General features: G+C 41.3%; 1 protein-coding gene across 7 annotated transcripts in view; it reads right to left on the bottom strand.

The window, feature by feature from the left end:
* Nucleotides 1–23,247, bottom strand: part of TRPM3 (transient receptor potential cation channel subfamily M member 3) — a 702,629-nt gene that overhangs the window by 103,002 nt on the left and 576,380 nt on the right. For 6 of the 7 annotated variants that reach the window (XM_070480359.1, XM_070480362.1, XM_070480360.1 and 3 more), the window contains one exon: nt 20,191–20,281. The gene's annotated coding sequence lies outside the window, so the exon portion shown is untranslated. Of the gene's footprint in view, nt 1–19,603; nt 19,735–20,190; nt 20,282–23,247 lie in introns of those variants that run through there. The other variant, XM_070480357.1, reaches the window with a different exon arrangement.

Genomic DNA, 23,247 nt, shown 5'->3' with positions numbered 1-23,247 from the left:
ATCTTTTTTGTACAGTTCTTCTGTGTATTCTTGCCACCTCTTCTTAATATCTTCTGCTTCTGTTAGGTCCCTACCATTTCTGTCCTTTATTGAGTCCATCTTTGCATAAAATGTTCCCTTGATATCTCTAATTTTCTTGAAGAAATCTCTGGCAGAGGAACCAGAGATCAAATTGCCAACATCCACTGGATCATCGAAAAAGCAAGAGAATTCCAGAAAAACATCTATTTTTGCTTTATTGACTATGCCAAAGTCTTTGACTGTGTGGATCACAATTAACTGTGGAAAACTCTGAAAGAGATGGGAATACCAGACCACCTGACCTGCCTCTTGAGAAATCTGTATGCAGGTCAGGAAGCAACAGTTAGAACTGGACATGGAACAACAGACTGGTTCCAAATAGGAAAAGGAGTATGTCAAGGCTGTATGTTGTCACCCTGCTTATTTAACTTATATGTAGAGTACATCATGAGAAACGCTGGGCTGGAAGAAGCACACGCTGGAATCAAGATTGCTGGGAGAAATATCAATAACCTCAGATATGCAGATGACACCACCCTTATGGCAGAAAGCGAAGAACTAAACAGCTTCTTGATGCAAGTGAAAGAGGAGAGTGAAAAAGTTGGCTTACAGTTCAACATTCAGAAAACTAACATCACGGCATCCGGTCCCATCACTTCATGGCAAATAGATGGGGAAACAGTGGAAACAGTGGCTGACTTTGTTTTTCTGGGCTCCAAAATCACTGCAGATGGTGACTGCAGCCATGAAATTAAAAGATGCTTACTCCTTAGAAGGAAAGTTATGGCCAACTTCGACAGCATATTAAAAAGCAGAGACCTCACTTTGCCAATAAAGGTCCATCTAGTCAAGGCTATGGTTTTTCCAGTGGTCATGTATGGATGTGAGAGCTGGACTATAAAGAAAGCTGAGCTCAGAAGAGTTGATGCTTTTGAACTGTGGTGTTGGAGAAGACTTTTGAGAGTCCCTTGGACGGCAAGGAGCTCCAACTAGTTCATTCTAAAGGAGTTCAGTCCTGGGTGTTCATTGGAAGGACTGATGTTGAAGCTAAAACTCCAATACCTTGGCCACCTGATGTGAAGAGCTGACTCACTGGAAAAGACCCTGATGCTGGGAAAGATTGAGGGCAGGAGGAGAAGGGGACGACAGAGGATGAGATGGTTGGATGGCATCACCAACTCAATGGAGATGGGTTTGGGTGGACTCTGGGAGTTGGTGATGGACAGGGAGGCCTGGTGTGCTGTGGTTCATGAGGTCCCAAAGAATCAGACACGACTGAGTGACTGAACTGAACTGAACTGATTCCCATTCTGAGGGGTACCACTTGGGGAGTCAGTTCTGGGATGATCCTGCCTTTATTAGCTCATCATCCTTTTTATTGGAGACCCCCTCTTACCCTAGACTTTCCATCAGGCCCTCTAACAACATTACTTATATTAACTGAAAAAGGGAAGGTCTAGTGAGATAAGAGTAAGCTGGTGATGGCTAATTCTTAGCACAGAGGCTATCACTTCTCTCCTCCTTTACCCATAGCAGTTGTGACTAATCCACTTTTGCTCACTGAGCCCAAGAGGCCTCAAAAATCCTTTTTAACACTATTCCATGCAGCCACTATCAATCAACTGAATATAGAAAGTGAGATGAAATCTATTACCCCTACACCTAGCTCTTCCAGGGAGTGAAACTTTAAACTTTCTCAAGATAGGATACAAAATCATGGACAGGCCACTAAAGTGGACCCACAAATGGCCAGGGACTCACTATTATGGGATAATTATATTATTTTGAAGTTTAACCAAAGTTTCCCCCCTCATTTCCTTAGGCCCCTAGCCCTTCCCTGAATTCAGGCTAACAATATCCTACTTCTAGTCTCTTAGTGAATGAATGACTCAGTGAAAATGCAGAGAGCGAAGAGTCTAAACAGACGTTTGAAAATCAAAAAGAGATGGTACTTGGAGTTTTTTAAAAAAAAAAAAGAAAGAAAAGCTTAAGCTTTGGAGCTTCAAAAGCATGGGTCATAAGGGAACTCAGAGCAGAGAGAATACATAATGAGAAGGAAAAAAGAATGAAAATAGGCAAACAGGGAAAAACTCTTTCAGAGTGGAAGTCAGAGTGAGGAAGAGAAATACAGGGAGAGACAAGTCTTTGGGAAGGATTTCTGTGCCCTGCCTGACCTCAGCCCAAGTCTGGGAGAGAAATGGTGGTACCCAAGGTACTTTTGAGAAGCTGAGGCACAGGGCGTGAAGGTTGAGCCCAAGAAGGCGCCCAGCAGAGGACGGAATGTGAAGGTCCTCAGACAAATCCTCTGAGTCTCTTGAGACCCAGGGTAATGTGAGAACCGCAGCCTGGACTTGTGCTTCTGCAAGTGGCATGGATGAGGCGCAGGGAGTCAGTGAACATGAGAGCAACTAGAACAGCATGGCGGAAGACGGTAGGGGTGGGGAGCCTTCCGCGGGGTCGCTGTGGTAGATGATGACACAGTGGACCTACTGACTCCAGCCCCTGAAATCCTGGGAGCTCTGGGCAATGGGACTCTTTAGGAATCCCCAACTTACTGAGATTAAGGCTCTACCCTTGAGCCCGGTGGGAGCTGAGAAAGGGAACTTAATCACAGAACAGGAAAGAAAGTTGCCTTATGGGCACAATTTAGCTGGTTCATTGTATGCGTTATACAGAGAAAGACATTCACAGACTGTGGTGAGGAGGTGATATGTTCTGGCTCTGGACGGTGGCCTGGGAAGTGTGTCGGTGGTCTCTGGTGGGAAGCGACCAGCTCATGACAAGGCTCTTCTGTATCTGCAGCACTGGCTGTAGGATTGGCCCTTCACTCCAGGAAGGACCCGTTGTACCGTCTCAGAGAAGATGCTGGATGGGCAGCCGTGAGATAAGCAGGGCAGCTGGCAGGGATGGTGCTGACCCCCGACACAACTATGTAGTTATGACTGTGGCCTGGAATGCACAGCACTGATGGATTTAATCTGACTCAGCAAGGTGAGAATTTAACCCATGAGAGCCCCATGGATTGTTTGTGACACCCTGGAGCACCATAGATGCATAAACTAGGCCAACTAAAGAAGATCAGAGGGAAGGAAATATTTCACGCATCACAGAAGGCAGCATTAATAGATTTCTGGGCCAGTCAGCCCTGAAAGAATAGGCAGGTTGGAAATATAAATATCTTAAAGAAGGGGTTAATTTAGGGTTTCGTAACCTTGGCACCCCTGGTGCCCATGCACCAGGACTTCCCTGGTGGCTCAGAGGGTAAAGTGTCTGCCTACAACGCGGGAGACCTGGGTTCAATCCTTGGATCAGGAAGATCCCCTGGAGAAGGAAATGGCAACCCACTCCAGTATTCTTGCCTGGAAAATCCCATGGGCGGAGGAGACTGGTGGGCTACAGTCCATGTGGTCGCAAAGAGTCGGACATGACTGAGCAACTTCACTCACTCTCAAGCTTGGCGTTACTGACATTTTGAGTCAGGGAATTCTTTGTTGGAGGGGAGGTGCTGTCCAGTGCATTGGAAGACATTTAGCAGAATCCTTGGTTTCTGCGCATCAAGTGACAGGAATTCCTCCCCCGCTCCTCCCACTTTCCCCTCACCCCCCACCACATACCTGTTCTGATAACCAGGAATGTGTTCAGATAGTGACTTCATTCAGTGTGGGAGGGAACTACACAAGTGTGTGAATGACAGGAGGTGAAATTCACTGGGGGTAATTTGGAGAGCTGGATCCCAAGGGCATTGTAATTTGCATAGCTTGCATGAGGTTCCTAGTATATGTGACTAGAGTGAAGATAAAATATGAGATCATGTGAAAACATTCCAACTCCCCTTTGAGTGAAGAGGCACTATGTGGATGGAGAAGGTGAAGAAGAAGTATCTAGAAAAACTGGGGGAAGAATGCTGGCCAAGTTGCTCCCCCACATGGGTTAGTTTAACGTTCTCTCAAAATGGATTATGGACTAGGAGTCATACAGAAAAAAGTGGGATCTGTATTTCAGTAACTCTGGAAATAGGCAGTGAAAACAGCTAAACAGCATTTTATCTGTGGGACTTCTCAGGCCTGCAACATGTTGATGGACACATTAAATCTCCAAGAAGGAAGATGTGGGATTAGTGTACATTCGATACATGCTGTGCATTGCTTTTAGGTACATTCATGGGCTGTAAACAAGAGGATTAATAAAAACAAACATGTCATTACTGCTTTACAAGTTAAGCATTTGCCAAATAGATTTTTTGTTTTCCTCATCACAACTCTCAAAGGTAGGTATGATTATTCCTTCTTATTAGAGACAGAACCAAGACTCAGAGAATTAAAATATTTCCCTGTGGCCACCCAGCCAAGAAAATCTAAACCTGGGGCTTGAACAGGTTTAGATTCTCAGTTCATGTTCTTAACAGGGTTCTGTGCAGCCTCAGGGGCACGTCCTCAGGGCACATGGACTCCTTTATATTTACAGTTCGCTTGAGAGACTCTTAGCTGTGTCCACATTTACATGGGCAAATGGGGCTTGATGGAAAAATATTGGCTATCTTCTTTCTGAAGAAAGTTTCTTTTCATTACAACTCTTATGTAAAGCTTTTTTCTCCTTTCTCAACATGGGAATTATATAACTCTGTTGTTTTATTTTTCCTTGGTTGCCGGGAAGCTCAGATTCCAAATTTCCATATTGTCTGACAGTTTTGTGCCCCTTCCCTTTGGTTCTAGTATCATGTATTGTATGTACTTTTATGTGGTTTGTACACTGCCTCCAAGGCTTTGTGGATAAGATAAAATATATAAATACATATAATTAATAAGTGGGAACTTTTAAAAATAGTCACCCCTTTAGAAAAGAAACCCACATTGCTTAAAAATGGCTCTGGCTGATTTTATTTCCTAATTATACAAGAATGCCCACATGGGGATTACAGCCAGCAATGGTTCCACTTGGGTGAAAGATAAGTAGCCATCTATCTACATGGGATGATTAATTATTTTTTTAAATTAAACTGATATTTGCATAGTGTTGGGGTCTACAAAGCCTTTGCATAAACATCATCTTATTTGATCTCATCACCTGGCTTCTCTGAGAGCTGGAGCAAGTACCATTAATTACTATCCTCACTTGACTGCTGATGAATAAACCTGGGCTTAAATATTTTAGGTGACTTATTTTTGCTTTCTAATGTTACTGGCCCTGACCAGCTAGTGGTGGAGTTTAGAAGTAAATCTGGGTCTTTTGCCCCCAAGTGGGCTGTTGGCTCTGACCACGGGTGGCAGATATAAATTAATGTAATCCACACATCCCTCCTTTCCCTCCGTGCACCCACAGACACACTCCAGGGGTCGAGAGGTGGCAGAAGCAGCCCTAATTGATCTCAGCTCTCTTTTCCCATTGAGCTCAACCCTAACCAGAGTCCTCAACACAGTGCCCCAGACATACTACCAGTGACATGATGCAAGGTATCCCAGGACTAGACATTTTTTAGAATTTTGCTAAACTTGAAAAATCCTCAAATTATATGATTGTGTACTAAATTAGAAACCCGAGCTCATTAAACATGATGGATTTACCTGTAGCATCTGCATGGTAATTTTGAAAGTAGCAGTGTGTTTGTCAGCTCTGGCTGCTATAACAAAATACCATAGTTTGGATGGTTTAAACAACAGAAATGTATTTCTCACAGTTCTGGAGGTTAGAAGGCCAAACTCTGGGTGCTGGTCACGTGGTTCGGCTAAGGTCCCTTTTCCTGGCTTGTAGACGGCTCAGCTTCCCACTCTTCTCAAATGGCCTTCCTCAGTTTGTGCCATGGAGAGACAGAGAGATCGAGATCTCCCTTTGCCTCTTCATATAATATTACAGTCCTGCTGGATTAGGACCATACTTTGTTACCTCTTTTAACCTAATTACCTCCTCCAAGCCCTACCTCCAAATACAGTCATATGGTGGGGGATATAGTTAGGGCTTCACCATACGAACTTTGTAGGCAAATACAGTTTAGCCCATAGCCAGCAGATATGTCATTATTCCCAAAGTTTATTCCAGTTTGGATGTGCTAACTTTTAAATCAGCCATTACTAATGGACTAAAAATAGCATAGCCAAACACCTAGAGCAAGTATTATACCTTAAAAATACCTGGTTGCTTCTGCTACATGGCACCGAATTTCCTTCTTAGCTGAGACTTGGAATCCCGCATTCACAGTAACTGCAAGTCTGGTTCTGCAGCCAAGATTTTAACATATGCCCATACTGGAGGTGGTGGTGGTGGTTTGGTCTCTAAGTCGTGTCCAGCCCTTGCGATCCCACGGACTGTAGCCTGCCAGGCTCCTCTGTCCATGGCAAGAACACTGAAGTGGGTTGCCATTTCCTTCTCCATGGGATCTTCCTGACCCAGGAAATGGACCCGGGTCTCCTGCCTTTCAGGCAGATTCTTTACCCACTGAGCTATGAGGGAAGATCCTAGCCCATATTACAGGACAGTAGATATAGAAGCTATTTGGGAAGAAGGAAAAATGTCTTCTTAAAGGATAATTCAAGCAGAACCCAGTTCTCTGTCTCTATGGACTGTTCTATGTCAGGGTTTAGATTAAAAAAAAATCATTACTTTCTCCAAATCCTTGCCTTGTGTCTGGCTTGCAGAACAGATTAAGAGCAATTAAAATTAATGTCCTGCTTATTGCATGGCATTGTTTATCATAAATTTGCTTCCTTCACTATGTGGTCTTATAGATGATGTAAGATCTCTTTTATCATTAATGAAATCACAGCCTAGTGTTCTTCATTTAAGGATTGTTTGTTATTTAAGGCCACACTCATATTCTTTTGGATCCCATTTTGTTGATATCACAAACCTGTGTTAGAAAATGACCAAATGAAAAGGAATCTTTGGACATGATTGACAATCATGGATCATCCTGTTTCCAATCTCTCTCTCAAATATAAGGGATCCTGAGCCTTGCATGATAAAGCCACAAATGGAACTAAATTATGCTGAGCAAAAATAAATTCTTTTACTGAGAATTTCCCAGGAGTTTTGATATTTTTGACTCTTACTCACTAAATATGGAAAAGATTGAGACACCATGAGAAGCAGGGGAACTGTTCTGCTTTTTTAGTCCTTCTTTTAAGAAATTGTTTCATCTCTTTAGTGCTGTGTTCACAATATATCAGAAATCCCCTTCCTGTAGAAAAGTCACAAACCTTGGCATGGTAACAGTTTCTGGAGATGTTCTCTGAGTTTCCATTTTTATATAAAGAGTATGTATATTTTTACATATATTTTATAAAAGGACATATTTTTATATAAAGAATATATATGAATTATAATTTATATTTTCTAATGGTCTGGGTATTGTTCAACATATAGAAATTATAGAAATGGACATTTCACAGTATCTTTCATCTTGAAGGAGTCAAACCCCTTTAAACATGGTCCCCTCTGCCTCCCATTCAGCACAGGCTCTAAGTGTTACCCAAATTCAAGAGGTGCATCAGTGGAAATATGGAAAAGTATGTATATGTGTGTATCCTTCTCTTATGTTAAAAAAGTATGATTTCTAATGATACAATATAATTGCTAAATTGCTCTATATTCACCCTCTTCCAGTCTAAAACCAACAATACCAACACCACAATCAATAATTTTATTACTAACATATTTTTTTTTCAGTTCTATATCATAAAGTGATTTAGATTAGTTCATCTCTGAGTGGTTCTGCCACCAATTAGACACATACTTAGATTTATTTGCTTTATTCTACTCCTGAATTTTAGGGTTGTTTTTGTACTATATTAACTTTGTTATAATTATGCAAGATAGTAAATAGTCCCAAAATTAAATCTATAAAACAAAGGTATAATCAAAGAAGTCTAGCCTTTTTCCTGTTCCCTCTACCTATTTCTTCTTCTGTCTATAGTTAATATTAAAAATTGTTTTATCATTCCATTAAAAAGTATAAGCAATGTGCATATATCTACTTATATCCTTCTAATTCTTAGATAAATTATAGTATACCATACATATTTTTTTCCTTCTTGCTTTTTGTACCTAACTATCTTGACTATTACTACTGAGTAGATACGCTACCCACTCCAGTATCCTTGGGTTTCCCGGTGGCTCAGATGGTAAAGAATCGGCCTGCAGTGCAGGAGACCTGGGTTTGATCCCTGGATTGAGAAGATCCCCTGGAGGAGGGCATGGAAACCCACTCCAGTATTCTTGCCTGGAGAATCCTCATGGACAGAGGGGCCTGGTGGGCTACAGCCCATGGGGTCGCAAAGAGTCAGATACAACTGAGCAACTCAGCACAGCACAGCACAGTATACAGAGAGAGTCCACATTTCTGAAAGGGCATATTTTTCACTGTGTTCATGTACTAACCAGATCTTAACAGTCTTCAGGACCACACAGTTAAAAACAAGACCCTATTAGAAGAGCCTCCCATACACAGTTGGAAACTGTCAACTGTTACAACTACTTTGAAAGGCAATTTTACAAAATCTGAAACAGAGCAAAGTGTATTGGCTACAACTCAGCAATTCTCTTTCTAGAAAGACTTAGTGTTGAAGGCATACAACATCATTCACAGTAGTGGGAATGAAAAAAAGAAAATCCTAAATGTTTATCAAAAGGAGAATGGCTAAATTAAACTGTGATATAAGTGATAGAAAACTATATAGCAATGAAGAGGAATGAACTAGATCCATAACAACAATACAAAATCTATGGGATGCCGCAAGAATAATTCTTAGAAGTTCACAGCAATACAGGCCTTCTTCAAAAAACAAGAAAAATCTCAAATAAAAAACCTAACTTATTATAACACCTAAAAGAATTAGAAAAAAGACAAAACCTAAAGTCAGTAGAAAAAAGAAGATAGCAAAGATCAGGAAAGAAACAAATAGAAATTAAGAAAACAATAGAAAAAATTAATAAAACCAAGAGCTAGTTTTTTGAAATGGTAAACAAAATCGACAATCCTCTAGTCAGGGTCACCAAGAAGAAAAGAGAGAGGACCTGAATTAGGTCAATATATAATAAAAAATATTTCAAGAGCATAATATTAAATACAAAAGATTATAGGATAAATACAGTAGTATATCATTTATGAAAAATTAAAATCTATGAGACAGTACTGTGTATCATTTATGGCTACATAAATTAAACAGGAATAAAGCATTAAACAGGAATAAAGGTCTCTTTTTTTCCTGTGAAGGAAGGAAACAGAGAATTGTACTTGGTAAATTGAAGCATTTTTATACTGTTTTTCTCTCTGTTTCTCTGTTTATTTCTCTGCTTTTCCTTTCAGTTCTCCACAATGATTTAGGATTGATTGACTGATTGATATCTCTACTTTAACTCATCTGTGCCACGGGTGTCAAGAAAAACACTGACCGTGCTGGGCAGCAATGCACCCTGGAGGGCTAAGGGGAGGCGACAGTGGTCAGTGAAGTAAGAGAGAGCCCCAGGGCCATAAGTACTTGGTGATCTCGGTAACTTTCCAGAAGAAGAATATTCTTGCGTAAACATGCCAGATCTGTCAAGAGTACACCAGATCAGCTCCTGAAATTGTGAAACATCAGTTACATTGCTATGTGTTCTGTGACAGTGTAAAGTGCAGGCTTTCATCAGAGTAGAAGATAAAAACAAAAACTGAGCCCCTAGGCAATGTTCGGCAGGAGCCAGTGTTCGGGGTTGGGAGAAACAGTCTTACATCATGAGAAATGACATTTGGGGCTACAGGACAAACTGACAGCCCTCAGACGTTTTTCTTGAAATTGATTTTGAAAAAAAAATTGTTGAATTTTTATAGAAAAATACAAAAAATGCATTATTCAGAAACTTGTAAACATTTAAGTGCTAGAGAAACAGGTGAAGACTAAACCACCACCACCAAGAAGTACAAACTTATTGATGTATGGCAAAACCATCACAATGTTGTAAAGTAATCATCCTCCAATTAAAGTCAATAAATAAATTTAAAAAAAGAAGTATATACTTCCAGTTGCATCCCCATCTCGGGGATGAAATATACAGGGTGGGGAATATCATTAATAATTATGCAGTATGTTTGTATCGGGGAAGACAATGAAACCTCACTCCAGTGTTCTTGCCTGGAGAATCCCAGGGATGGGGGAGCCTGGTGGGCTGCCGTCTATGGGGTCACACAGAGTCGGACACGACTGAAGCGACTTAGCGGCAGCAGCAGTATCTCTGTTGGTGACTGATGGGAACTTCATTTACTGTGGTGATTGTTTTGAAATATATAGAAATACTGAACACTATGTTGTGTACTAGGAACTAACATTTTGTTATAATCATACTTCAAAAACAAAGAAACAAACTCATAGAAAAAGATATCAGATATGTGGTTACTAGAGGCAGGGGGTAAAAGAGGGAAAGGGTAATTGGAATGAAGGTAGTCAGTCAAAAGGTACAAGCTTCTGGTTATATAAAAGTACTAGGAATGTAATGTACAACATGATAAATATAATAATTAATACTGTCATATGTTACATATGAAAGTTGGTGAGTATAATCCTGAGTTTTTGTCACAAGAAAAAAAATGTTTTTCTATTTCTTTAACTTTGTATCTATATGAGATGATGGTATTCACTAAACTTATTGTGATAATCATTTCATAATGTATGTAAGTCAAATCATTATGCTGTGTACCTTAGGCTTACACATTGTTGTATGTCAATTATATCTCAATAAAACTGGGAAAAAACACATTATTCAAAAACATATAAACACTTGTGTGGGAAGATTTCACATAAAAAAAAAAAAAAAAAGCCCAGATTTCTAGAATCTCTTGGAAAGAGAGATTTGAGTGTGATGGATAACAGTCCCCTTAGATGGAGAGCGTACTTGCCTGCCAACCACTATTTCCATCCAACAGTGCCTAGTTGAGGGCAGCAGGTAATGGCATTTGTATTCCCCACTGCCAATGCCTTTTTTTCTTCTTAAATATTTTAGTCATGGGTTTCCAACTAAATTCCAATTGAAATCCAAAGGATGGGCAAGATAGGGCTGCAAGGGCCTCATCATCCTTCCTCAGTTCTTTGTGTTTTTCTTGTGGGGGACAGGGAGTGTTGGACAGTGTGTTTCAATTAAAATTACACTCAGAAGGCCCTCAAAACCCTGCTTATTCAGTGGTAGGAATATGATTTTACAGCTCATTCTTGGTCCTTCGAGGCTGTGAAAGATGAGCAGGAATAGCAGAGTGGACCAGGCCACCAAAAATAATTTTCATAATTCGGAATGCAGACCACAGTCTAATATTTATAACACCCACAAAAGCAATTCCCAAAAAACTAAGTAACATTAAGAGTTCCTGCTCCTTATCTAGAGAGAAAATAGATTGAAATGCATCCCAGACCCCATCCATGCCTATGGCATGGGGATGGTGGGAGGAGAAGGGCTCCCCAGGTGGTGTCCATCAGGATGAGGAGAAAGGGGGGCCCAATGACAAACAGGCTTAGATGGGTCATTCAGTCAAGGGACTCATTTCTGCAGGGCAAACCTCAGAAGATTTCCTATTCTATGCTGTAGGCAGATGAGTCAACATGGATTGAAAGGCCCACATATCGCTGGACTAAACAGAACACATGCAGCTATAGCTAGAATCTTTCCAGAAAGCAGGCACATGTGTTATGTGACCCTAAAGACATCTGGAAGTGATGACCCATACCACTGCCACCAGTTTTCGTATTTCACTTTCTATTTCCTTGCCTGCCTAATCTAATCCCATCATTAGAGTCATTCTCTGTATTCAGGTACTATCCCTAGGCATGCTCCCTTGTTACATAAATATCTTTTGGGAAGGCTTTAAAAACTTTTTTTTTTTTAATATACTGTATGTGCCAGGCTGTTTCTTCTGCATGAATTTAGGTCATGTAGCTATTAAGTGCTCACCAGGATTGGAGCTCCTGTAACTCCAAGTTCATTGCTCCATGCATTGATTTTTCAATATATGACCCTGGGACATCTGGTGCTCCTGGAGACTATTTCAGTGGGTCTGTGAAATCAGAACTATTTTCATAGTATTATTAAGACAGTTATCTGCCCCTTTTACTCTCATGATTATATGGTGGAGTTTTCCAGAGGCTACATGATAGGTGACACCACAATGAATCGAATGCAGAAGCAAATTTGAGAATCCTGTTGTCTTCTCTTAAGCCAGACATTAAAGAGGTTTGCAAATATAAAACAAAGCCTTTGTTTGTTTGTTTGCCTTGGAGCTTTATGGGGTCCTTAATAATTTTGAAGAGTGTAAAGAAGCCTGAGATCAAACTATTTGAGAACCACTGGTCTGTGGCACAGCTAGTGTGGTGCCTAGCCATCTTCCTCTGAGTGTGGGCAGAATTCTGTTTTTCTGAGATAGCCAGTTTAGAGAGGCATTGGGTGTGGGAGTGGGGTGGGGAGAAAGACAGTCTCTGTCCATAAAAGATATAGACTTAGCAATGATAAGATAGCAAGAAGGTGAAGAGAGGGCACAGAGAGGGGAGTCAGGAAGAATTAGGAACAAGACTTTGTCCTTGCCCAGGACTGATAGTGGGATATTGTGGTGTAGTGGTAGGAACCAAGGCCTGGTTTGCTGGAACAAAACCACTTAGAAGTGGTGTGACCTGGGCAAATCACTTATCTTCACTGGGGCTTTACTTTCCTTGATTATTGCTTGAACTCAATCAGGATTCTCAACCCAGGATTGTGATAGACTACAGCAGTAATTAAAGATAAAATAATAAAATTGTGAAGGCTGTACACATTTACTTAAAAAGTGAACACAGATTCAACATGGTCCCGAACCATTATGCTCTTCAACTCTTTTGAGTTCTGATTTGCTTTCTGGAATGAGATTACTGCCAGTATAGAGTGGCTTAGCCAAGAGAGTGTAAGTCATTATAGTAGAGAAGAGAGGCAAAGAGCCACTGGAAGTAGATAACTTAGTAAGTTTCTCTTTCAGCTCCAAGTCTCCAGAGGCTAAAAGGTGACACATGTTCTTAAAGAACAGAAGAGGGACATACTTAGAAGGAGGGTCAAGAATTAACAGACTGGCCAGCCACACAGACCTGGGATTATTTCTCAAGGCTGTTATGTGGTATTTGTGTGTCCTTGAGCAAGAGATATAATCTCTCTGTTAAAAGGGAATAATAATGCCCACTTTCTAGGGCTACGGTAGCTGTTCAATGTGAACATGTGTCAGGCTGGCTGCCTCAGAGCCAGCACTCGGCGAACACTGACCACCCTCTCTTTTATCAAAGTGAGCAAGTAGAGAACTGAAAAATGCCACATGAAAAGTTTGTCTATTTGAGTGCTTCTTGATGAAAACGAGGGCTGCCTCAGAGAAGTGAGGTTAGAGGACTCAGATCCTGAGAACAAGGGGAAGCAACCTGGCAATGCTGTATCCTGAAGCTGAGCAGGTATGGAGATGCCATGTGGCCTCTTCCTTCCTGGTGGCAACATGGGGTGTCTCCTCACTCATAGCTGCTTCCCTGGGTCTCACTTCCTGGGAGACATGATGGATGAACCACGGCCAGCAGAGACTCTGCTCTCCATTTATCATCTTCTGACTTGCTCAGTGGAGCCATTTGCTTTCCAACAGGTGAGTTGGATGAGATGGATTACATGTTGTCAAAATGGTAAGTAATGCGATGCTGTGGTCATTCTTTTGTAATGTAGAAGTGGGAAACATTTAAGCATTTCAGCTTAGCTTAACAGCAAGCTCAGGAAATAGATATTTATGATTCCAGTCCTCCCTCCCCTATCAGTTTTATTTATTGACTAAATTTAACACAAAAAGTGCCTTAAAAACCTTATTCAGGTTTTTTTTTTTAAAAAAACAAAAGATTTTCTTGGTACAAAAGAATTTGGAGAAGATAAATACTAAGACTAAACCTTATTTTACAGTACTTTATAAAAACAAATATGGAAGGCAGAGATTTGAGAAGATAATTCACTGTGAGCATTCATTGGTTAGTTCCATCAAATGAGTTTCAACTGAAGAGTTACTCTTTGGCATCCCAGAACCCTAAGAGGTGTAGAGCTGCAGATACATGGTTTGCACACTCTCTTAGAGGCAGGAAGTGGGAAAAACATAGGCTTTAGAGTCTGAGAGATCTGTGTTTGAATTTGGGCTCCATTGCTTGCTAGCTGTGTGACTTTGGAAATATCTTTAAACATGCTGAATCTCAACCTTCCTATCCATTAAGTTGGAAGTAAGAAAAATCTACATTGTAGAACTGTTTTGAAGGTGAGACATACTGTACATAAAGTGTCTTAAAACTATCAGTTTATTTCAGTCACTCAGTCATGTCCAATTATTTGTGACCCCATGGTCTGCAGCACGCCAGGCTTTCCTGTCCATCACCAACTCCTGGAGCCTGCTCAAATTCACATCCATCAGGTCTGTGATGCCATCCAACCATCTCATCCTCTGTTGTCCCCTTCTCCTCCTGCCTTCAACCTTTCCCAGCATCAGGGTCTTTTCCAACAAGTCAGTTCTTCGAATCAGGTGGCCAAAGTATTGGAGCTTCAGCTTCAGCATCGGTCCTTCCAGTGAATATGCAGGACTGATTTCCTTTAGGATTGACTGGTTTATCTCCTTGCAGTCCAAGGGACTCTCAAGAGTCTTCTCCAACACCACAGTTCAAAAGCATCAATTCTTTGGCACCCAGCTTTCTTTATAGTCCAACTCTCCCATCCATATATGACTGCTGGAAAAACCATAGCTTCCACTAGATAGACCTTTGTTGGCAAAGAAATGTGTCTGCTTTTTAATGATGTCTAGGTTGGTCATAGCTTTTCTTCCAAGGAGAAAGAGTCTTTTAATTTCATGGCTGCAGTCACCAGACGCCTAATAAATGGTAGTTCTGATGATGATAATAGTGTCTGTAGTCTGTGCTGATAAATTCAGTACACTTAGTTTAACCAGAGCTATTTGCCCTGTAGAGTTGCCTCTTAGGATTCCTTTATATACTAATATTAGTGCTTTTCAGTTCTGTCCTCTGGTCTGGCTGAAGATTATTAGGTTTTGAAAGAGGTTAGCTAATTAACTGACTAGCTTATATATAGTCACAAGTTGTATAAATGACCTTATGAAGAAAGTACATGAATAGCTATAAAACCATAGGAGCATAGGTATATTGTGTAAGTGTCAATAGCAGGTACTTTGCAGATGGATAACATATAGGAGGGTCCACTGGAGATTAAATCTGTGCTTTTGTTCTTCTCTGTGTAGAGATGCCGGAAATAACTCTGGAAACTTTGAAGGGGGGACCCATAGAAGGAAGGGTGTAATTACCTTAGAGTCATTGTGGGAGATACTCTTGGGAGGGCACTTTATCTCTGGGACATGAGCATGACTTCCCCAAGAAGGGTACATGGGAAAGGGAGCTCATCAGATCTACTTTTTCTGAAGGAAAAACCACTTGTTCCCTAATGTGGGTTTCTGGGAAAGGAATGGAGTTACTTCCATCATGGGGTCCATGAGTGGGAGATGCCAGAGTCACTGTGAATCCTCAGTCCACGGCTGGGTGGATGCACTGAGATCATTGGTGTATGTGCACCAGAGACCTGAAGTGGGAACCCAAGGACAGCGAAGTCCACAGCTCCACTGAGCACTCTTGTGCAGGGACAGGCTCAAAGTGGTCTGATTCAGGCCAGACATTTGAGACTGTGCAGGGCCAGTGTTCCACAGTGACACCATGTGACATCAGGAAGTCGTGGGAGCGGCAGATTGATCAGACCTAGCTCTCACCTCACTTGAATGCGAGTGTAGGACTGTTCCTTTGGATTGAGTCTCTCTGGAGGGAGGGAGGGTGCATTTTGCAATGCCCTATATAATAGTTGATTAAGTCAAGGAGTGTCTCAATGGTTACTAAAACCATTAGTCAACTCCATAAAGTCATGATGAGAAAGGCTGCATGCTTAGATAGGGGTGGCTTTCTCATCAGTACACAGTGCTTCATGAGAGGGAGGCAGGGAGCTTGATCTCGACAGACAATGGAGGAGATTATTGATCAACCCTTATTGGCAGGCAGAGCTTCCAGTTGGAGGGCTGTGGAATCTGTGCTTTGCAGGAGACTTGAAGGCTCACAAATGGTTCACACTGCCTTCATTAGGAATAGATCGACCAACTTTATTCCAGTCTTTCCGTCTGACTTCAGTGCATTTTATTCAACAGCTGTGGAGGAGGACAGGTGAGTACCTGTCGCTGGCATCAAGGCTCATGCAGCTGTCAACTTGATTTTTTTCTGCAGACGATGTTTCAAAATGACCCTGTACTTTCTGCTTTGTCAGTTTTCATTGAGTCTCAGAGCTTTAGAGCTGCAGAAACATTTGGTTCTCAACTTAGGGTTCAGACAGTCTTCCCTTGGTGACTATGGGTGGCTTTTGTGGCTTCCAGGAGCCCCTTTAAATGGTCTCCCAAATCTAACCCTTTTTTTTCCCTAAGGAGGGTTCCTAGCTTTCAATAGATCCCTTAAGTGGTGATAACTCAGGAAATGTAAGCACCACTGATCTGGTCCAGGCTCTAAACCTCTCATAACAGACAAAGAGACTGAGAGAACAAATTAGGAAAAGCAGCAGTTATTGAAATTTTGGGAATGTCTGTATACTTTACAGGACTGACCTGGTTTTCTGCCACTGCAGACTGAGCTAATGGCCCAGTAAAATTGGTTGAATGAAACAGAGCCACGAGGGAGCTTTTGCTGTCAGCACAGAAACCCCAAATAGCAGACAAGTCTGGCTGAAATTCCTAAGAAAGAAACATAATCTAGGAGCAGCTCCTTTGTGTGGATTACGTTTGAGCTCCGAGAGAAAATATCATTGAGAAAGATCTCTATCAACAAATTCCATCTCTCCACCCACGGCCCTCCCCACATGGCCCCTCCACCTTCTGTCTTAAAGAAAAAGTGGGTCCCTTGGCAAAACTGATGCAAAAGAGAACTCAGTTTTCTCTCTTAAAGACAACACCCTATTTGATGAAGCATTGCTGTGCTTACCAAGTAAGTAAGACAGAAAGTGAAAGTGAAAGTAGCTCAGTTGTGTCTGACTCTTCGTGACCCCATGGACTGTACAGGCTATGGAATTCTCCAGGCCAGAGTACTGGAGTGGGTAGCCATTCCCTTCTCCAGGGGATCTTCCCAACCTAGGGATCGAACCCAGGTCTCCCACATTTCAGGCGGATTCTTTGCCAGCTGAGCCACCAGGGGAGCCCAAGAATACTGCAGTGGGTGACCTGTCTCTTCTTTCTAGAAGATCATCCCGACCCAGGAATCAAACTGGGTTCTCCTACATTGCAGGTGGATTCTTTACCAGCTGAGCTACAGGGAAGCCCATGTAGGAAAATGACTGTAGACAATTCCTGAGTCTGCAAGTTATGGTTATAGCCAGCGATTGTCCCTACCCCTGCCTATTCCAAATTCCCAAAGAAAAAGCTCTGATTGGCACTCTTGGGTCAATGTCACCTTTTGCCAAAGATGTAGCCTAAATTGTGGCTGAGGGAAAGGGTACAGCTTGTCCACATTGTACAAAACAGCTGCCAGCAAGGAGGTATCAAAGGATTCTCAGCTGGGCACACACTAAAAAATAATCCTCTAGAAAGGATGACTAGTTATTCACCAGGGAATGAAGTAAGAGGGTGACGTTTCAAACTGCACCAGCACTTGGTTGAGTGTTTCTCAAATAGTACCCATGAAATATTTCTGGAATTAGGAAGAGTTGTGAAATTTCTTCAAAATGTCTTTTCATCCCAGGGGGTTTAATCTCCTTTTGCTTAATCCGGCAGTTCCCCTGACTGTACCTCTCCCTTCCTGACCATACCATATTTTTACACATCACAGTTTCCCCCAGAATTCTTCAGTTGCTTTTTTTTCAATGCAGAATGGAGTCCAAACTCAAACCTGGCATTTCTGTATAAAATGCTGAGTCATCTTTTCCCTGTCTGGGGAAGAAGAATGCCAGTTTCACAGATGTGTTGAGAAGATTGAGTATTAGGGATTGCTATTCTTTCCCACAAGTCTCCAGCGTGGACTCTCTACCCTTTCAGGGTGGCTTCCCAGAGTTCTCCCAGTGTAATGTGTTCTCATGGCTACACATTTATTTTGCCTGGGACCCCAGCCTTCCCCTCACCGCCTGTCTTTTCAGTCCTGAACATTCCTTTAGGCCCTGCCTAGCTACATTACTCATTCTGACCTCCTACATCTAAGAGCATCTCTATGCTGTTCTATGCAGATTCTCAGAGTAGATAACACAGCCCAATTTCCTGCCTGAATGTAAAACCATTCACACATTGCCTTCCTGGTGGCCATGCTGCTTCTACATGAACACTTCTAGTGTTGATGAGCTAAACTTGGGCTGCTCATTCCATTTTTTTTCAGCAGCTCTAATTAAATAACTGGAGTATGTAATTATCTTTTTAGTCATGACAGTCTTGCCTTTTTAATAAAATTTTCAGTTCTTCCAGAGGAACAAAGTACCTGCTAGAAAGACATTGATTATATTTGTGCCTAAAATTACAGTTTCATGACATTAATAGTTAAACCATTGCTACCACTTTTCTTTTCTTCCACCTTTATCATTTTTCAGTGGAGAGGACTTGCTATTACAGAGCCTGTGATCATTGCAGCACCTAGGACAGAAAGAAGTCAAAGAAAACCCTCTTGGTTGATGTCTACTGGTACTTGAAACAACTTTACTTAGGTCACTTTAGGTTACTCTTCAACAGCATTTGAATTTCTGAAAAAAATTCTGTTGCAAAATCTATTCCTTTCTCTCCCTTTTTCTGTATTATTCTAGTCTTTTTACTACTGTATCTGTATATCTGTATACAGTATATATACTGTATATATATATATCTGTATCTGTATACTTGGTTTAGCTTTTATAAAAATTGGGATTACACTCTATATGATGCTTTGTATTTCCTTTTAAAAAGACAATATACCAATGACATTTTTTAATGTCAATATGCGAGTGCATGCTCTGACTCCTTGTGACCCCTTGGACTGCAGTCTGCCAGGCTTATCTGTCCATGGAATTTTCCAGACAAGAATACTGGAGTGGGTTTTCATGCCCTCCTCCAGAGGATCTTTCTGACCCAGGGATTGAAGCTGAGGGTCCTCATCTCCTGCAGTGGCAGGCAAATTCTTTACCACTGTGCCACCTGGGAAACCAATGTCAATATACAAAGATTTAATCATTTTTAATGGTTCCAGGTGGTGGCACAATTGATCCATATTTTTCTTCTATTGATCAACATATTTCCAATTGATTCTTGAATTCTGATTTTTTTACCTTAAAAGATATTAAAAAGATAGATGACCACCACACTCCTATTCACAAATTCACCCAGTGTTAAGCATTAAATTTTGCCATTCCCTTATTTATATGTTGAAATCTTAGCCTCCAGTAGCTCAGATTGTGACCTTATTAAGGGATAGGGTTTTTGCAGGTGCAATTAGTTGAGATAAGGCCATATTCAGTGTCCTTATAAAAGAGGAAAATTTGAGTATAAACCACAGGGAGGATATTATGTGAAGATGAAAGCAGAAGTAGGATGATGCTTCTATAAACTGAGGAATGCCAAAGATCACCAGAAACTCACCAGCAGCAGTAGAGAGGCCGAGAACATGTTCTCCCTCACAGCCCTCATAAGGAACTGACTCTGCCAACACCAGTCTTGGACTTCCAGCCTCCAGATCTAGATTCAATCCATTTCTGTTGTTTAAGTCACCCAGTTAGTGCTGTTTTGTTAAGGCAGTCCTAGCAGATTAATATACCCAGTCTTAAAAAAAAAGTTGTTTAGTGCTTGAGATAAAGAATATTGGGACAATAGATCATGATTTTGAGTGAAGGCCTTTCTATGGTGTCTGTACTGTGTCATCATATCTATCTGATGACATATTGAGAGATAATGACTGACCAAGACCAAGGCTTCTGGGAAATGGCTCATACTGTAAAAAAGTAATGTGCTGGATGTTATGGCAGAGGCCAAGTTAACCACCAGAGATCGGGCATGGTAGGAAGGAAATAATTACTGAGAACTTGCTACAGAGAAGAGTGTGGTAACCCAGGCCTTTCTAGGGTAAGTTATCTTCAGGCTTTTAATCAAATTGGGTAATATAAACAAGTAAATGTGACAAATTATCTCTAGAAAATTTAATCTTTCTCTACCTCCATTAATATGTCCTTCAAGGAAGCTCCATGTTGGTCTAAATCTGAGATTTTGGCAGCAAATGATGGATGATCCGATTTTCCAGGAAATCTGAGGACACATGATTGAATATTGTATGTGTTACATAAATGTGCACATTTATGAACATAGACAAGCTGCTTGTAGAAAACTATGCCAGCCATTCAATTTTCAAAAAAAAATTGAAAACAGAGCCAGTGGGAAAGGTAAAGATAAAGGTACTCTTTGGAGCAAAGCCTCATTCATTCTCCACACTGGGGTCCATACTGGAGACAAAGTCCACGAGGCTGGGGCTGCCTAGAGGTTCTAATGAGGACGAAGCACTTTAACATTTGGGTGCTTAGCAAATTAACATTCCCCTTACCTTCAAAAATTGTGAATCACTATATTGTACACCTGCAACTTATATAATATTGTACAGCAACTATACATCAATTAAAAAGTTAATGTCCCCCTCACATGGCATGTCATCCTCCTGTTGGCTCGCTAAACCCTCCTTGCTCTTCAGGGCACATTCTGGTGTAATCTGCCCCAAAGGGCCTTCCTTGCCCTGAGCCGCAGCGCACTGTTGCTCCTCTGAACCTCTAGACTCTATTTTTCATGCTCTGTTTCTTAGGCAGTGAAATGGTAATTACAAAATTATATCTGATCATACTTTATTAGAGTCAGATTCAAAACTCCACGGGACAGGGACTCTGCCTGCTTTATTCACCTTGGCATACCACTGAGCACAGAACAGGAACTCAACAAATATTTTTAAAAAATAAAAGATTGTACATATGTGTGTTCTTCAATTTCTTTTCCCATTATTATTTGAAGTTAAAACATTTGTGCTGGACAACAACATCCTTCTCTGCTGCGTGGATATGACCCACAGACCACCAGTTGTAGACTCTGTTCTACAAGTAATTATAGAGCCCAAGGCAATCATCTCTCTGTACCCCAACAATTCTTATCATGAGAATGGTAGAAATCACATGGTGGCAAATAAATGCACAAAGACGTCCAAGCATGTTTTGAACTACTGAGGTTTTTTTTTTTTTTTTTTATTGCAAAACATTTGTTACAGAAATTTCAGAAAGTTTTTCCCGTGGTATCTGCCAACTTCTGCTTCGAATTATATATCTAAACAAACAAGCTCAAAGTGCATTGTGAATCCAATAATAGACCTTTAAAAAAGAAAAATTCCTCTAAGGATTTATATATATTTATAATGTTGATAGATATGCAAACCACTGTCTATCTATACACAAAGAAGGAAAAGATGTATATATCTTTAAGAAACCCAATTGCAAAATTATTTTATTTATAGGAATTCATTTAAAAATGATATTTGAATAACTTTCCCCATTATAAACTATGGTTAGAATGTTTACAAATGAGAGTCTAAGTTCTGTGTTATGGAACAGCAATGAGTACAGTATACTGCATGGACTGTTCTGAACAGCAGGAGAAGCGATATAAACTCAGGTCAGACACTGTAGCGACAGGAAGCAGATAAGCCTTGATACAATGCTATGGCACTCTTCTTCTGAATCTCCCTCACAAAGATCCCACATTTAGGTCCAGAATGATGCAGCTAGCAAATATACATGCACATATCATTTGGGAGAACAGAAATAACCCTGAATAAGGTGAGTTCCTTTCTCTCCCACCTCCATTTCCAGTATATTTTGTTTATGTATTCACTAAGTTGGAATCAGGAATATGGTCCTGGTTGGCTCTGACTCAGAGGTCCCAAACTATTGCCTCCGGGTTTGAAAGCTGCTGGCAGACACATCTGGCTAGAACAATGTTTGCAAATCTGAATGTGAATGTCTTTGTAGCAGACACGTGCTTTCTCAAGCCCTATAAACCCTACTTCTTCCTGTTGTCTTTCCCAGCCCAATTGACGTATTTGTGTTCTGGATCCAGCCCCTTCACGTATTTGTGTTTGCAATCCCACAGTCTAGATGCAGACGGCTGCTGCTGATGATACGTGATAAGCTCGGGTAAAGATGTGACTGACTCTTTTGGGATTCAGACAGGCAAAGAATTGATAAGGCTGATGCAAACACCAGTGAAGTTAGGAGCATGGGGTGAAATTGTGGGGAGGAAGCTAAGTCAGTGGGAAGATGAGGGCTGGACAAAGTCTGAAAGGCTTGCAGCCGCTGCTTCAGTTTACTCTGCCAGGGTCCAGAGGGTATGGAGGTGATAGGAGATAAAGTCAACTGGTCTGGCAAAAAAAAAAAAAAAAAATCTTGTGCTGGGCCAAGAGCAAGGAAGAAAGTTAAGGGGGTGAAGAAGGCTGCGTATCCAGGCCCAAGGCTGAACCTCGCTCTGCATCCCCCAGCCCTCAGCAGCCCCCCAGCTCCAGAGGAGGGCCTGGGTCAAGGTCGGCACGGATGCTCTTCAGAAAGCCTTCTAGTCATACTTGTTCTTTCCACTTCCCAGCAGACAAACTTTGTGTGAACCGGCAATGGCTTGAAGGTTTAACAGGACTGGGAGAACAGGTCAGTTAGGGAAGGGAAAATTAACCTCACTCTTACTGCCACCTGGATTACTTGGCACCAAATTTCTCTTAGACACATGTAGAAATGGTCATGTCTTGATTTCATTAGCAGTGATCAGTGCAAGGAATTCATCAGAGAAAAGGTAACGCAACCAACTCCTCAAATGTATTACAAAAAAAAAAAAAAATCCTGCTTTCCTTAAAATCAGAACCAACTGCTCCTTTGACTGACTCCAATCTGAGAAAGAGACTGTTTGACATGTAAAAAGAAAGCCTAGGCCAGTGCAGGCTGACAGAAAAGTTCTCTCTACTCTTCGAGGAACCATCATTTCTAAGACTGTGCAAATTTGATCCTCCCTTGTTCAGATGTTGAATGGCTTCTAACAATGAAACGGTGACTTCCTTGAAGGGGACATTCTTCAGAGTCACCCTGTGCTCAATGAGACACGCAGTCACCCACTTCTCACCCTCCCCCAGGCCAGGCTCACACACAGTGTGAGAAAAGCCCCAAGGTAGGAGAGTGGTCACATGTCGTCCACTGGATTCA

This window comes from Odocoileus virginianus, chromosome 18 (genome assembly GCF_023699985.2).
Source record: "Odocoileus virginianus isolate 20LAN1187 ecotype Illinois chromosome 18, Ovbor_1.2, whole genome shotgun sequence".
Taxonomy (NCBI): Eukaryota; Metazoa; Chordata; class Mammalia; order Artiodactyla; family Cervidae; genus Odocoileus; species Odocoileus virginianus.
The sequence above is the reverse complement of the archived record's forward strand: the minus strand, read 5'-3'. Positions and strand labels throughout refer to the sequence as shown.